Here is a 17,298-nt window from a genome sequence, read left to right as displayed (position 1 = left end):
TGACCAGAATTGTACACAGTATTCAAGGTGTGGTCTCACTGTGGAGTGATACAGAAGCATTATGGCATCCTTTGTTTTATTTGCTATTCCCTTCCTAATTATCACTAATATTCTGTTTGCTTTTCTGACGACCACAGCACACTGGGCCAATGATTTCAATGTATTATCCACTATGAGGCCCAGATCTTTTTCCTAATATGGAACCTAACATCGTGTAACTACAGCATGGGTTATTTTTCCCTATATGCAACACCTTGCATTTGTCTACATTATATTCATCTGCCATATGGACACCCAATCTTCCAGTCTCGCAAGATCCTTCTGCAATTTATCACAATCCACTTGTGATTGACTACTCTGAATAATATTGTGTCATCTGCAAACCTGATCACCTTACTCCACATATCCCTTTCCAGATAATTTATAAATATATTAAAAAGCACCAGTCCAAGTACAGATCCCTGAGGCACTCCCTATTTACCTTTTCCCACTGTGAAAACTGACAATTTAATCCTACTCTCTGTTTCTTGTCTTTTAACCAGTTTACAATCCACAAAAGGATATCTCCTGTTCCATGACGTTTTACTTTTCTTATAAGCCTCCATGAGGGACTTTGTCAAACACCTTCTGAAAATCTAAATACACTACATCTACAGGTTCTGCCTTTATCCACGTTTATTCATCTCTTCAAAAATACACTTCTCAAATATCTATCAGAAGAGGGGCTACAGTAGAAATCTTCCATTTTGTAAGTGACACAAATTACTAATTGTGTTGTCTTTTCATACAAGGTCTAGCTCAGTAGTCTTTATGAACATAAGAACATAAGATATGCCATACTGGGTCAAACCAAGGGTCCATCAAGCCCAGTATCCTGTGTCCATCAGTGGCCAGCCAAATCACAAGTGCCCAAACATTAAGGGGTAGATTTTAAAAGGTACGCGTGGTTCCCAGCACACGCACATGGACATGCGGATTTTATAATCTGCCCGCGCATGTACAGGCGTGCGCAGGGGGAGATTTTAGTACATTACGCGCGGCAATGAAATCAGGCCCTTCCCCCCGTCCTTCCCAGTCCACTCTAATTAACGAGCGGACTGGGAGGGAACTTCCCTACCCCCTACCTAAACTTCCTCCTTCTTCCCCTCTCCTTCCCACCCCCTAAACCCTTCCTATCTATCCTTTTTATGTTGTTTTTGAACTTATGTCAGGACTAGAGCTGAAGTTGCGTGCGCCACCCAGCTGCCAACGCACAAGTCATTGAGACAGCGTACAATGGCACTTTTCCAGCCCACCCCCACCCTGCCCCTCCACGCCCAGACCATGCTCCCTGCCTGCCCCTTTTTAAGGGCCCAGTACTTGTGCGCATATCAGCAGTTGCACATGTGGCTGGGCCCTTTTGAAAATGCGTGCAGTGCGAGAAGGGCCTGCCACATTCATAGCTGCCGGAATTTGCGTGCATAGCTAATTTAAAATTCGGCAATAATGAGTAGATCCCAGGCTACTAAACTTTATTGATTAATAGCCGTTTATGGGCTTCTGCTTTATCCAAACCTTTTTTTAAGCCCAGCTACACAAACTGCCATAACTACATCCTCTGGCAATGAATTCCAGAGCTTAATTATGCATTGAGTGAAAAATAATTTTCTCCAATTTGTTTTAAATAAGCTACTTGCCAACTTCACGGAGTGTCTCCTAGTCCTTGTATTAAGCAAAAGAATAAATAACTGATTCATATTTACCCGTTCAAGTCCTTTCATGATTTTGTAGACCTTCTTTCATATCCCCCTTATACCTCCTGTATTGTGTGCTTTACTCCCATGTCTTATTCCACATACGGTAGACCAGGTCCTATAATAGTCTTCTACAATTAATAGATCAGGACACAAATCACTTCTGGTGTTTCTTTTTATCTGATATTGTTTGTGTGATTGCATATTGGCCAAGAGTTTGCTTAATATATGCCTATAGTCAAATCTAGTAGTTATTTTGACTAATTCTACCATTTCCAGTAAATAGCATCTGAATGAAGAAAGATAAATTGTATGAATCGGCCACTTGGTGTCTTGGTTCAATCCTCTGTCTCTAACCTATGAAAGCACTTCGGCAGTGGTCCTGGTACAAATGACAGAAATCCAAGCCAGAAACAGGCATCAGGCTTCCCCTAACACAGCACAGCTTCTTTAAGTAAAAACTACTTCTGCTACTCAGTTACTTTCAGATATTCGAAGGTAAAAAACGAAAGAAAATTCATTAATTCCTTGCTTCCTGTATTTTCAGTTTGTGCAATAGTTTCCATTTCAACAGTAAAATATGGAAAATAAATGGCAAAGGAGGGTCTGCTGGGGGGCAAGATGGCCACCTGATAGGACGTGGAGGAAAGAGGCTCTTGTCATCCTATACCTAAAATATCTTATACCTGCACTAGAAATGCCACATACCAAGAGGAAGGGGCGAGTTAGGGGAGCATTATCTGGCTTACCCGAAACAGACACGCTACAGCGGCGAATTGAGGGTTTCTTCCCCGGAGCATTTTGAACGCCGGAGGAGCTGGTTGCTGAGGGGACTGCTGAGGAGCAGGCGCAGTCCCCTCTGACCCTGGAAGTGACTCTGAGCCCCGGCGAGCCGATTAGACCGGCATACCCTGTACAGACCGAGCTGTCTTCGGGAACCACGGAAACCAAAGGCGAATTCCAGCAGGCTTTTGGAGAGACAGTCCGGTTACAGACCGAGCTCGGGGAAGAAGGAGGTGGATTACCGAGAAGAGAAGACAGCCGGCCTGAGCAGAGGTATGACTCTCTCGGAGTCAGAGGAGACCCGCCAGAACAACTACAGATATGGAGTTGCTGGAAACCTCCGGGGAGATGAGAGAAGGTCAGTTGGACCCAGTGTCTGAATATTCAGCTTGGTCAGCCGGACCAAATTTCTTTGGGGAATGTCTGGTCTGGTCTGCTCTAAAGGCAATTGAATCCACTTTAAAAACATTAACTGTTACTACTTTGGAAGCTAAGAACCAGACTGTGATAAATAATTCTTTGATTACTGCATTTAATTCAAAGATAGAAAATCATGAAAAAAGAATAATTCATATGGAAAAAATACAACAGAACATTATCAAGTCTGATCTGGTTCTGGAGAAGAAAATTGAAAAAGTGGAAAATACCACGAGAATATTAAATTTAAGGGTTGTAAACTTTCCAGTTATCAGGACTATTGCACCACTTGAATTATTTAAATCTTATATGAAGCAGGTCTTGAAATACCAGACACTCATTTACCGGTTTGCATTAAGATTACTATTTACCCCAGAGAAGTGAACAACCAGAACAAGAGAGGATATTTCTGAATTGTTGGAACTGTCAATAGATTCCGATATTCGAGAAAGGAAACCTTTATTAGTTTCGTTTGCCTTTATTACAGACTGCAATCATGGCTTAAAATTGTTTCTGAGGAATAGGTTAACCAAGTTTTATGGTGCACAGATATGGATATATCCTGATGTTGTGAAAACAACACAAATTCGTAGAAAGGAATTCCTAATATGAGGGAGAGGGTTCTAAGTCTAGGGGCCCTGATAAATATTGAAGTATCCAAGTAAATGTTGCGTCAAATATATGAATAATAATTATGTGTTTTTTGAACCGGAGCAGCTCAGGGATTTTATGACTGGCCACTCTCATAGTACCCCCAGAGAAGAATCGACATGAGTTAAGTAAGGTGCTCCTACCTATTAGATATTTGCAAGCTTATTTCCTATTTTCACTCATTTATTTCTTATTGCCCCCCACATTTCTTATATTTAGGTACATTTATTCAGAATATTGAAATACGTGGTTTGGAAAATGTATCGATTGATATATATATATGGTGAATATGTGTACCGTGTTCAATTGAAATGATTTTATGTGATAATGTGAAAATTTAGAAAATAAAAAAATAAATAAAATAAATAAATAAATGGCAAAAATGGGCAATCATGCAGCAAATAAGAGGGCGATTGTTGAAGCCATTGACTTGAGTAAATAATGATTTATCTGGGTAAACGGGCCTGTCAGAAAACTGCCACATTCGGTTCGCCTAACAGTATGCTTGGACTTCCACAGGGGGCATGTTTAGGCTAGGGTTGGAAAGCCAACCTGCATAAAGTGGAGGTTGAAATCTATGGGCATTGTTTTCTAGCAAAAAGCTGCCCAACGAAAAAGCAGGTGCAAAGCCACATGGTCAGTTTTCAGAGGGAAACTACTAAAGCACAAGACTGAATTCATGTACTTCACACCTAGGTAGGATCTTTGAAAATATTGTCAAAAAATTACAGAAAACAAAACAATTATAAGATTTAATGTGAGCAAGGTGTGATGGATTCAGGTTATTGTCACTATAAGCTGCAATCAAATAAGAACAATATTAATCAGAAACAAACCTGATCATGCTTTGGCTCATGATTGCTTCTTGCACGTCGTGTCCTTGTCACGAACAAATTAGTGATTACCGTGGTAGAGCAGAATTCATGGATCTGAAGACATCTGATGAGGGGCACAATGTGAAACACTTTTGCTATGGCCCCTGGAACTAGAGTGAGGTCACAAACTCATTTCACATAGGCACACTTCTTTATGTTCCTATAGATGCACAGCTGGTGGAATCGCTAGGCGAACTAGGCAACCACCTTGAGTGCCACTGTTTCTGGCAGGAATACAGTGATGGCATATCTTCTTTCCGGCCCTCCATGGGTCTAGAAGTGGTATTGCGCAGGCCCACCCAGATGGAAGGATGGCTGCTGCCACTTGGGAGCTGGAGCAACAGGAAGCATAGTTCTGGGAGCAGAAGCAACAGGTCTCTGCAGCTGTGGGAAGCAGAAACAGGCTGCCAGCAGTGGGGCCCATGTTGGCATCAGGAGCTGGAGAGTAGCAGGTCTGTGTGGTCCTGGAGAGCAGAAGCAGGCTGGAGTGTGGGGCCTGTGCTACGCTGGAAGCTGGAGCAGGCTAAAGCAGTGGGGGCCACTCACTCTGAAGAGAGTCCATAGGGGCTGAAGTAGGCTGCTGCTGCCCCTTGTACTTCCGGAGGGAGGGAAAGTGAGTGATTGAGGGAGTGAGCATATATGTGACTGAGCATGTGTGAGAGATTGGGCATCTATACATGTGAATGTGTGTATGTGACTGTGTGTACGAGACAGAGAGAAGAAAGTTTGTGTGCAACAACCCTCCTGCTAATCCAAGAATCTCATACCATCAGGAAATCAAACGTTTCCAGAAATGGAGAGTGAGGAATTTTTTTTTTATTCCTATTAGCATTAATTATTGATTGACATTCTATTCATCAGCTGTTTTGAAATTTTTACTTGTTTTATTATGGTTATATTGCTATTGATGTTTTATATTTCTTGATTTGTTTGATGTTTTATGAGGAATGGTAATGTTTCTGTTTTTCCTTTGTTGCACTGCACACAGTCACACTTATTGCAGTTTCCAGTACAATTTTTGTTTGCATGCTTCTATTTATACTTCATAGTCACTTTATTCTCTATTTGGTGAGGGTATGCACATGGTTCTGCATGTGTGACCAAGGTGAGGTAACCTGCCAGCATGAAGTTTCTTGTAGGGATCCATTACAGCCTGGCTTTTTTCTTTTCCCTAACAGGTGTATTGGTGAATAAACATGAGGATAAAGTTGAAACAGCTGATACAGGGGTAGATTTTTAAAAAAAGCACGTTCGCGTACTTTTGTTTGCGCAGCAGGCACAAACAAAAGTACGCTGGATTTTATAAGATACGTGCGTAGTCGCGCGTATCCTCTAAAATCCTGGATCAAGCGCGCGCAAGGCTGCCGATTTTGGGCAGCCGGCGCGCACCGAGCCGCGCAGCCTGCCTCCGTTCCCTCCGAGGCCGCTCCGAAATTGGAGCGGCCTCGGAGGGACCTCTCTATCGCCCTCCCCTCCCCTCACCTTCCCCTCCCTTCCTCTACCTAACCCACCCCCCCGGCCCTATCTAAACCCCCCCCCCCCCCCCCACCTTTATCCATGGATTTACGCCTCCCAGAGGGAGACGTAAATCCACGCACGCCAGCGGGCTGCTGGCGCGCCGAGACCCGACCCGGGGGCGGTTCCGGAGGGCGTGGCCATGCCCCCGGAACACCCCGGCCTGAAACCACGCCCCCGAAACACCACACCCCGCCCCCAAAATGCCCCGCCCCCAAAACGCCACGTCATTTGGCCCCGCCCCGATACGCCCCCAAAAACGCCCCCTTCCAAAAACCCCGGGGACCATACGCGCGTCTCCCGCGGTTCTGCACGCGCAGGCGGCCTATGGAAAATAGGCGCGCCGGTGCGCAAGGCCCTGCTTGCGTAAATCCGGGCGGATTTACGCGAGCAGGGCTTTTAAAATCCGCCCGACAGTGTACCTGGATTTTCAGAAAGCATTGACAAAGTACCTCAGAAAAGACTTGAATAATTTAAAAAGCATGGGATAGGATGCAATGTTCTGTTGTGGCTTTAGAACTGGTTTAAAAGATAGAAAACAGAGTAGAGCTAAATAATCAATTTTCTCAATGGAGAAAGGTGAATAGTGGAGTACCCCAGGGCTTCTAGTCATTAGAGGAAAAAGTTTCATTCCTGATGCTCTTCTATATGTGAGACTTGATAGCAAACAATAAACTTGAAATACTGAGCCACTGTCTAAAGAGACCTTCTTTTCAATTCAAGACATCTAAGAGAGAAGTTCTAAAAAGTTTAAATTGCGTTTTAAAATTTTCAAAAAAATTGTTGAACTCTCAAAAGCTGTTGAACTGGTGACCTATGATTATACCTGATGATGCATTAAGATATTAGACACATGATTTGTGTGCAATCTGTGCTTTTCTGTATGATGGTCACGCATACTATATTGGATGTGATTTAGGGGTCAGCATAAGTGGATCTTTTTGATACGATTTTTTTCACATATATTGTATGCATTGTTTTCACTCCTATTCCTTAGTCAGCATACCCAGACAGCACTATTTAACCCTTGCCAATCCAAAGGTTTGAATGGAATCTTGTATGCCCAAGTCTGAGCAGCATCAATGTAACTACTGTGCCACAGCACATAACTGCTGCAGCCTAAGCCATGAGACCAATCCTGGGTAATATTTTTTACACCTATTTATATATATATTTTTTTTTTAATTAGTTTACTTATTTCATATGATTGTGCCAGAACTCTGTCATTAATGTGTATTTCTATTGTAGAGTAATGTATAGCTCAGTCATATTTGTAACTATGATTTTTATTCCTTGTATAAAATGTCTTTCTTTAGGTAACTGCTAGTAGGCAAACTTTGGTCCAATATGAAAAATAATTGCTTCTACACAATTTTTTTTTTTTACTCAAGGGCAAACAATTTAAGTTAAACAGTTCTGACTCATAAAAGTGCAAAGGCACTCTTACAATGTACAACTACAAATGCTTTTCTGTGCTAGTAAAAACCATATTTATATTTGCTATTTTGCTTTAAAGTACTCAAAAAATTGGCTGCTGCTGTAGTTTTCTTTTCTTATATAATTGTATCTCATGCCAAATATACAATAATGTTTTCGACTGGCTAATACTTTAATTATTTATGATTATTTTTTAATAGAAGTATATTAATAGCTAGCTGCCCTGATTATATTAATAATATAGCTGAGACGAGTTATAAAAGTTTTGCTTAAATTTCTCTCAAACATTTCTCTGAAACAGGTATTTATGCAAATTATTCCACTTTTTAAGTGTCTAGAAGTGCAACTTGACAAATGGCATGCAATAACACCAATACTGTGAAGAAATGAATTCAGTTACATTTCAAAAAATGCATTTTATTCATTTCTGTTATACAGGTTATGAAATATAAAAGCAAGTTTGCTTACTGTAAACCGGTGTTTTTTCCTAGATAGCAGGCTGAATTAGCCATGCGTCTTGGGAGACATCATCTGACGGTGCATGGTGTGGAGCTTTTCTCTAAGTAATAGAGCTCTGATGCTCTGCTCATGTGTGGCAGTTCCTGCACAATTGACTACTAAGTAGAGTCTCTTCAGTTCAAAATGAAGATCACGGACTATGTCAGATAGGAGGTAGAAAGTGACCAGGGAGGAGGGTGGGAATGCATAGCTAAATCATCCTGCTATCTACGGAAAATAACATTTACGGAAGCAAACTTGCTTTTTTCCGTCAATAAGCAGGTTGAATTAGTCATACTGTCTTGAAGAGTCCCAAGCTAAGAGTTGCTATGAAAGCTCTGTCCCTTGCATTTTTTTTTTTTTTTTGCAACCCAGCCCTCTAAGAGATTGTCTCTACCTGTCTTGGATGGAACTCAGAACTGATTGTCCCACTGAACTGTCCTAAGGCTGAAGTAAATGTGTGTACAGATTACCACATTGCAGCCTTGCAGATATCCACAATTGGCACATTCTTCAGATGCGCTATGGAGGAGTCAGTAGATCTGACTTGGTACACTTTGACTTTGGTACATAAGGGCAGAGAAGCCGAGGAGTAGCAGAACTATATACAGTCTGTGATCCAGTTGGATAGAGTTTGTTTCGTTACTACCACTCCTAGTTTATTAGGGTTGTAGGAGATAAACAGTTGCTGGGCCCGTCTATGACCCTGTGTTCATGTTTTATAAGTAGCTAAGGCTCGCTTGCAATCCAATGTATGCAAGCCTTTTAACTACTCATTTTTGTGCGATTTGGGAAAGAAAGTTGGTAGTGTAATAGTTTCATTTAGATGAAAGATGGAAACCACTTTCGGTAGAAATTTGGTTGTGGTCGAAGTACCACTTTGTCATGGAAGAACTGCAGATAAGGTTAGATGTGAACCAAGGCTTGAAGCTCACTCACTCACCTTGCAGATGTTATGGCTACCAAGAATAAAACTTTCCATGTTAGACATTTAAATGAGCCTGTTTCTAGTGGCTCAAAGGGACTGTCCATCAAAACAATGATAATATCCCAAGGAACTGGGGGCTTCCATATAGGAGGGTGTAACTGAAGCAGTCCCCTCATGAATTGTGAGATGAGTAGATGCAATGAAATAGAAAGCCCCTTATCTTGGCAATGATATGCTGCAATTGCACTCAAATGAACTCTGATTGAAGAGATTTTGAGACCTGTTTGGTAAAGATGGTACAAGTAGTTGAGCGGTTATTTTGGAGAACTGAAAGGGTTGAGAGAATAAGTTGTACACAACTCTGAGTAAAGCTTCCATTTGAATGAGTAATTTCGACGAGTCGATGGCTTCCTGGCGGAAAGAGGGCATCCTGTATCAATGGTGGTAATAATAATGGTGCTAAAATTTTACGCTCAACATCCATGCCATGAGGTGCAGAGAAGAGTGAAGTGGATATAGGAGGGTTCCCTTTTCCTGAGTTAGGAGGTTCGGATAACTCTCCAGAAGTCTTGGAGAGATTGTACTAACAATTGTCCTAGATAGGCATACCATGGTTATCTTGACCAAGCTAGGGCTATGAGGATCATCTCTTCCTCATCCTGAATGCATTCTGTATCACTAATGTAATGAGAGGAATTGGAGGAAAGGCATATAGAAGGCCCATCGACCATGACAGAAGGAATGCATCTTGTGAGTTTTTGTTGCGACTAGGCAGAAGCAAACAAAAGCTTGATGTATTCCATTGTGAAGAGATCTATCCATGTTCTGCCTCAATGACAGAAGATATCATTGGCTACCTGCTAGTCCAGGGACTACTCATGTGGATGAAATATTCTGCTGAGTCAGTCCGCTTGGACGTTTGCCATGCTGCGCAAGTATGTTGCTTGGAGTTTAATTGAGCGACTAATTGCCCACTCCTATATTAGAACTGTTTCCTTACATAAGAGTCAGGAACCTGACCCTCCTTGCTTGTTTATATCCATGTGTATCATCACTGTTTTTCCCCTTAAAAAGTACTTGAAAGTGGCAAGGGTGCAGCGGATCACTCTGAGTTCCAATAAGTTGATTTGAAATGTTGTTTCCTGCAATGACCACTGCCTTGCTTCTTGAATTGAAGGAGATGAGCCCCCCAACCTTGGGTAGATGCATCCGTAATGAGGATCAGCCAATGTGGGGGTGGTCTCATATGTACTCCGTCTTGTAAGACTTCTGGTTTCAGCCACCAAGAAATGTCCTGTATGCAGGAAGCAGTGAGAAGAATCTTGACGGAAAGTGGATGTCAAATTTATGACCCTTGAGTTTTCTGACCCCACTTTAGGCATTGCATGCATAGATGGGTGTGGGGAACTATATGAATAGCTGCTGCCATATAGCCCAGGATGATTAGAAGCCTGCATATCATAGTTGAGGTCTGAAGAGTCAGCTGTAAGGCAAGAAGACTGAGTCATTCTGCATTATCTTGAGGAAGGAAAGCCTTCAACTGGGTGGTATCTATTGTTGCTCCTATAAACTGTAAAGTCTGCATTGGTTTTAGAACTCATTTTTCATAATTTATTAGGAAGCCCAAATTTTCCAGACATTGTATCGTAAAGGTCTGTTTGTAGAGTTTCTGGATTCGGAGAAACTATGAGTCAGTCATCCAGCTAGGAAAAAATTGAATTCTGTCACATTGGAGATAGGCCACAGCCACTGCTAAGCCCTTTGTGAGGATTCTTGGGGCAGAGGAGAATCCAAAGGGGAGTACCTTGTATTGGCAGTGAGTGGATCTTATTTAGAAGCAGAAGTACTGTCAACAAGAAGCACGGATGGAAATGTGTGCATATACGCCCTTCAGATCGAAAGAGCACATACAATCATTTGTTGATTGAAGGGCAATATAGACTTGAGAGTTGTCATTTTGAATTTTTCTCTTTGTTGAGAGACTGGAGATCTAAGATCATATGGAGACCCCCTTGAGCATTTTGGAATGAGGAAATATTGGAAGTAGAAGCCCATACTGATGAGGAGATCCTTTGGTAGATATCAAATTGCTTTCTTCATTAAACAGATTGTCTGCTTCTGATTGTAAAATGGGAAATCAGACAAAGATCTCTCGGTTGGGCAAGGTGGGGAAGGGATGGGGTGCTTGATGAAATCTAGGTGATAGCCATATTTATGATCTGTAGGACCCACCAGTTCTGTTTTTATTTGGGACCAGGTTGAATAAAAACTGCTCACCCTGCCTCCGACTGAAGTGGTTGGCTGTGGCTTGACAGGACTCAAAAATTCTATTGTAGCTTTGGAGTTATCTGCTGCTGCTGCTTCTGAGACCTACGGTCCCTTTGACAGCCTCTCAGTTGCACTTGCTGTGTTTGCTTTTGAGGTTGATGATAAGATGGCAGACAATACTGTGTATACTGTTTAAGGTTTTCTTTGAAAATATGGTTTCTTGAACTGTGAATAATAATCGCTTGTACAAGGCTTGTTGGTCAGTCGGCAACATTAGGGATTGGTCTGCTACATTCTGCTCTTTGATCTGGGAGATTGTTTCCTTGAGCTTGTCTCCAAAAAGGCTGTCCCCCAGGCATGGAAAATTGGCCAGTTTTTCATGCACATCTTCCATGATTGCACTGGCTCTTAGCCATGCCATGTGAGAAGCTGTGATGGACACCGCCGATGTACGAGATGTTGTCTCGAATGCTTCACACACTGAGTGGAGCAAATGTCTAAGGCCTCTCTCTAAATCATGGAGAGGCTGCAGTGTTATTTGCTCCCCAGTTTCAGACTACATGAATGGCTTCAGTTGTTGAAGGTACTCGTATAAATGCTGCACCATATAAAATTGGTGCTGCTCAAAATGAGAAATCAGCTTGGAACACTGAAAACCTTCCAGCCAAAGTCATCTAAAATGTTGTTGTCCTTCCCTGGTGGAGTGTTGGAATGGAGCCTTGTTTTTTTTTTCGCTTTTTCATCGCAGACTCCACCACCACTGAGGCATGAAGTAAGAGGACGATTCCATATCCCAGTGACTTTTTGAGGCAGAATTTGAGGTCCAGCTTCATAGAGATTGGCAGATTGGAATTTGGGGACTCCCAGGCCTTTAACAAAACTAAGCCTAAGACAAAATGAGATGGCAAAGCTGTTGGTTCTGAGGAAATGTCTAAAATCTTTAAGATACTAAAAATTTCTATACACGGTCTGGTATCTTGCAGACCTCCACCTTTAAGGTGTTTCCCATTTTCTCCACAAATCTGGAGTAGTGTTACGATGGGTCATCAGGGGAGTCCAAAGGTAGCCCAGTAGAAAATGCCAGAGAAGGTGGAGGGGATCATTCTGATTGTGGGGAAGCAGGCAGAGTGGCTCCTTCCCTTGGAGTAGGTGGGCTGTGATGGTCCCGTGGAGAAGAGTTTTAGGGGCTGACATCTCAGGCTGATGTTGGTTGAGACTGCGTCCTCATTGTTTCCTGCTCCAGAACATTCAAAGGAATGCAGGAGGTTGCATCTTCTGATGCAGAGATGTGAAAAGATTTGTGATGATAGAGATAATTTGTTCCATAGCCTGTATTGTCAAGACCCTGGAGATAAAGGATGTCCCATTGCCTCTATGGTGGACTGGCAAGGAAGAGAAGATAAAGAATGCTTGCTGAATCTAGGTGGAATATCCTCTAAGATGATGTTAGACTGGGAAATGATGTGGAGGGGAACTTAAGACTTCCTCCCAATGAGATCTGTCCCAGGGAACAAGCTCCTCCTGATTGCTGTTGTCTCCTGAGAGATTCCAATGAGAGATAAGAGAACACTCATGCCACTCCAGGAAGAGCTAGAGAAAATCACTGAAAGTGGTCTCTGGCAGGAGACAACCATGGCTCTTCAGAAAGTGTATGCAGAATAGGCTCTACCTCTGCTTGGACATTTGACTGAGGTGACCTTGGGCTTTGAGTTTTCTTTTTCTTTGAAGATTTGTGGGATGATGAAGGCACTGTTATTGGTGGACACTTCCTGGTAGCTTCGGGGATGCCTTATGCATCATGTCTTTTGGTTTCAAAGCCAGGCAGGATGTTGCATCATATACTTCAGCCTGGAATGTATTGGCGGTGCACCATACGATGTAGACAGCGGTGTGGCCGTATGTCATGTGCTTCGATTGCAAAGCTGTTTTCAAAGGTCGTGCATCATGAGGATTCAGTTTCATGAGTTGGCGCAGCGTCATATCGAGGTGCGTTGCTTTGGGTTGCGTTGAGCGAAGATTTTGACACAACTTTATCCTGAAATGATCTGGAGGACAGCACTGATGGCACATTTGCCTTTCTATGCACCTCTGACCCTGAAGCTGAAGATTTTACCTGAAGCTGGTAAAGATAGTGCTTCAGTACTTTTAGGGGTTTTTGACTTAGGCCTTAAAGCCCCCGTGGGTCTGTCCGATAGGCCCACAGATGGCAGCACACCATTATTTGTCTTGATTATGTGTTTTTGGTCCCAGCGACAATTGTGTGGAGCACCAGGGAGAAGGGGCATAATGTGCCCAAAGCCAGTGACAAGCCTTCTTCATCCCATAGTCGGGCAATTTTCTAGGCCCTCTGACGTTGGGCACAATGAGACATGTGACCGCAGTCTCTACAGTTGGCCTGGTCATAGTCTGGGTCCATACAGATGTAGCAATAATTATGCCCATCTGTTGCAGACATTATGTGTGCGCATTGGCAGTATTTAAATCCAGGTTATTTTTTGGACATGTTGAGCACTGAAAAGTGATGTTTTTGGAATCGCTAACGGGAAAAATTAGAAAATAATCTGAAGAGAGAGAAGAGAAAAGCTCTCTACCCTCATGCGTTGGCACGGAAAAAAAAGAACCGAGGAGACTCTGCTTCAGTCAAACGCGCATGAGCATAGCATCAAAGCTCTGTTACTTAGAAAAGCTCTGTACCTTTCACCGTCGCATGATATCACCCAAGACTACATGGCTAATTCAGCCTGCTTAACATCAGAAAAAAGTAAATATTATTGTGAAAATTTTATTTTTATATAGAGATTTATTGTAAATGTACTTCTGTATAACATTTTAAGTTTGGTGTAAATATTTATGCACTAACAAAAAATATATATATTCAATAATGTGATAATCCTGGTGTACTTGTATTGTGAATATTGAAAGTGCTGTATACGTGAATAACATTCCAAATCTTATTAAAAGTAAAGCAAAAATAAACTAATCTAGTTTTGTTTTTTATCAAGGAATTTATTTCAAACATTTTCTTCTGTATTTTTTAAATACTTCAGTAACACATATTTACAATTAACCAATCTAAACCTTCATTAATTCAAGAAGCATGGAGACAAAAATGATAGCTTAGAAAGCCATAAAAGGGTAGTTTAGGAAAGCTGTTTCACTCTGATTTGCCCTGTTATGGTGTGATCAGTGGCTATTCCTTTTATGATTGCTATAAGCAACTTTTAATGTAAAGGATTTATATTGATGGTTTTATGTTATGTTTTATTTGTTTGATGTATTTTAATCAGATTCCTAAATTATGCTGGCACTATTTTTGTGCTCTTTTATTGTATGTTTATTTATATAGTATATTTATTATGCATGTTTTTAATAGAATCTGCTCTGAATGGTGGAATAAGCAGAATATAAATAAAAAAATAAATAAAGGCCATGTAAATAAAGCCATGTACAGGTTTTACTAACAGAAAGAGTATATTAAATGCCAAGGATTAGTCCCAGGGAAGCAATTAAATAATATTAGTATTTAAGGGAGAAATACCTTTATCTCAGGCCCTTAACCATGTGTTGGTTTTGATAAGTAAAGACATATGTAACACAACTGTGGGATCAATATAATTTGTTAGAAAGTAGTTAGTAGTAATTTCTAGCTAGCAATATATAACAACTTAAAGGTAGATTTTAAAACATGTGCGCGTGCAGCCATAAACGTACATATCATGTGTTGCGTCGCTGGGGGCACGTATTTTGCAAAGCTCGCGCATATGCATGCAAGCTATGCATAATACACGCATGTTTTGGCCACAAGTTGTATGCATCCCTTATGCGCACTGCACGGCCTTGTGCGCAACCCTGCGCACGCCGAGCAATGGCGCACGTATGTTCGTGTGCGCGCACAGAAACATGAGGGCGGGACTTCCTGTTCCTCTTCACTGCGTATGTGTAAGATGGCCATGAGGGAGAGACAGCCCAATTTCACCACCAGGGACATAGCTCTTCTGGCATCTCTGGTGGTGACAGATGAGCGGCATCTGTTCCCTGTACCAGCCAGAAGAACCCAATACCATGTGCTGCAGAGGCCCTGGCACCAACTACAGCACCAATTCAATCAACGTGCCTCCCACTGCTGTGGTGTAAACTGAATGTCTTTACAGTTATGTAAGCTACCAAATATGGGGGCACTGGGGGGGGAGGTTGTGAAGGACATGTAATGGCAGTGGCCACCATAGATTTTTATATTATATGGTTATGTGTTGTTATGGATGATCATAGCTACAATGAGGTTATAATAGGTAACAAAGGCAGTAAGCCACATTTACATGGAATGGTTGAAGCCTTACTAATATAAGTATTGTAAATGCTGCAAGGAAGAGATGGTAGTTACTTTCCATGGAATATAAAATGGGTTCCTGCTGTTATATCCATCAATTCGTTGTGCCCTCAGGACAGGCTTTCACCTAGGTAGGCAGCTTTTCAGGGCAGGCACAATTACTTTGTATGAGACAGTCATCCATGCCCAGCTGACAATTTCCCTTACTCATTACCATGCATGTTCCTAGATGATAACAAGAAACACTGCATGCCATTGGGAGAGCTATTAATGAGCAATGCATGGAGAAGACATAAATGAGGGGCAGTTGCAGGATTGATGTTAATACAGCAGGACATTCCCACAACTATATGCCCATTGAAGCTGAGTAGCATGGTTCTTCATGGAGGCGAAATATAATTATAGCAATCATTGTCACATACCAGTACGGAGGTTCCATTAGCACCTACAGAGCACATTCATGGTAGTCTTCCCATTTCTTTCCTATAGACAGAGGACCTGAAGAAGAAGGCGCAGTGGCTGTATCTCAAGAAGAGGAGGTGGCTCAAGCAGCTGCATGCAGAGTGGGCTGAACCTGGTGGTAAGTGAATCTTCCATGCTAATGGCCAATGTTCTTACATAGATGAAATGTTTTTCCACATTTATGTACACTTCATTCTGACTCTTGCTTTTGTTTTAACATGCTCCAGAACCTGAAGAATATGATGAAGGCAGAGGCCCAGCTCCTGCACAAGCAGCAGCCGCCATGGGGGAGTGTCTGGATTCTCCCCTCCCCAGCCATGGAACATGAGGAAATGGAACCACCTCCAGCCGAAGAGGAACACCCCCAGTCTCTTCCTATTCCACTAGTAGGGCCTCCTCCCTGTTTTGCCAGGGATTTAGGAATGTGGGGACACAAACAAGCCAGCCTTTGCTTTCTCAGGCAGGCATCCATGGCCCTCTTGTTCCTCTGCACCCTCCCCAACCTGAGCAGCCCAGAGGCTCATTATCGGGAGCACATTCTCCCGATAATGAGCCTCTAATAGGGGAGAATTTAGGGCCCACTTTGGAACTTAAGTGAGGGGGTGCAAGAGGAGATGAGGGCTATGCATGCCTTCCAAGGGAGGATGCTGAGGACCACGGATGTGATTCTCAGGGCCATACAGCTGCTGGGGGGCAGCTGTAACGGGCCCTGGGAAATTGCATGCCCCTGTCCTGAGCATCCTCCATTGTCCCTGCCTCCTTTAACTCCCTGGGGTTGTTTTTTTTTTTGGTACAGATTTTTTGTCCCTAGTGCGCCCCTCCCCAACCCTTTTTTTTTCATATTGTCAATATTGTATATATTTTACACAAAGTAAAAAGTGTTACATTTCAAATGGTGTGTTTATTGTATATGGAATGACAGAAGGGGAGGGAAAGAAGGGGGAGGGGAAGGGGAAGAGGGAAGGGAGAAAGAGGGAGTGAGTAGAGGGCAAAGAGGGAGGGGGACGAGAAGGGGAAGGGAAAGAGGGGAGGGGAATACTTAGTTGGGAAAATTCCCCTGCAAAACCAAAATGAGAGTTGCAATTTTACAACTGTAGACATTTATTATGAGTACAGGTTTTTCTTTTTTGTCACTTTCACCAAATCTTCCAGTGGCCAAGGAGGAACAGCCATCTGACAAGCCAAGGAGGTTTGGGACTGTCAGCAGCATCAGGCACCATCACTATCTCCATATACAGCCTCAATGTGCAACTACATGAGCATCCAACACATATTGAAATACAAATTACTTACATTTCCATTGCAATCTACTTTTCATTTTTTCAGCATAGCTCAGGGACCCAGGGAGCCACTCAGGGTTGTGTACCAAACATTTTCTTTTGTGACACGTTTACTCTAATGTGG

At 42.4% G+C, this 17,298-nt stretch overlaps 1 long non-coding RNA gene across 1 annotated transcript; it reads left to right on the top strand.

Annotated features, from left to right (window-relative positions):
- The first annotated feature begins 2,488 nt into the window (after positions 1 to 2,488).
- Positions 2,489 to 16,712, top strand: LOC115095548. Its single transcript, XR_003857806.1, has 3 exons — positions 2,489 to 2,874; positions 15,922 to 16,012; positions 16,122 to 16,712. It is a non-coding gene; the product is annotated as an uncharacterized LOC115095548 (long non-coding RNA).
- Positions 16,713 to 17,298: the final 586 nt, after the last annotated feature.

Source organism: Rhinatrema bivittatum, chromosome 7, assembly GCF_901001135.1.
Source record: "Rhinatrema bivittatum chromosome 7, aRhiBiv1.1, whole genome shotgun sequence".
Taxonomy (NCBI): domain Eukaryota; kingdom Metazoa; phylum Chordata; class Amphibia; order Gymnophiona; family Rhinatrematidae; genus Rhinatrema; species Rhinatrema bivittatum.
Note: the sequence above shows the minus strand (reverse complement) of the source record. Positions and strands in the feature narration are given on the sequence as shown.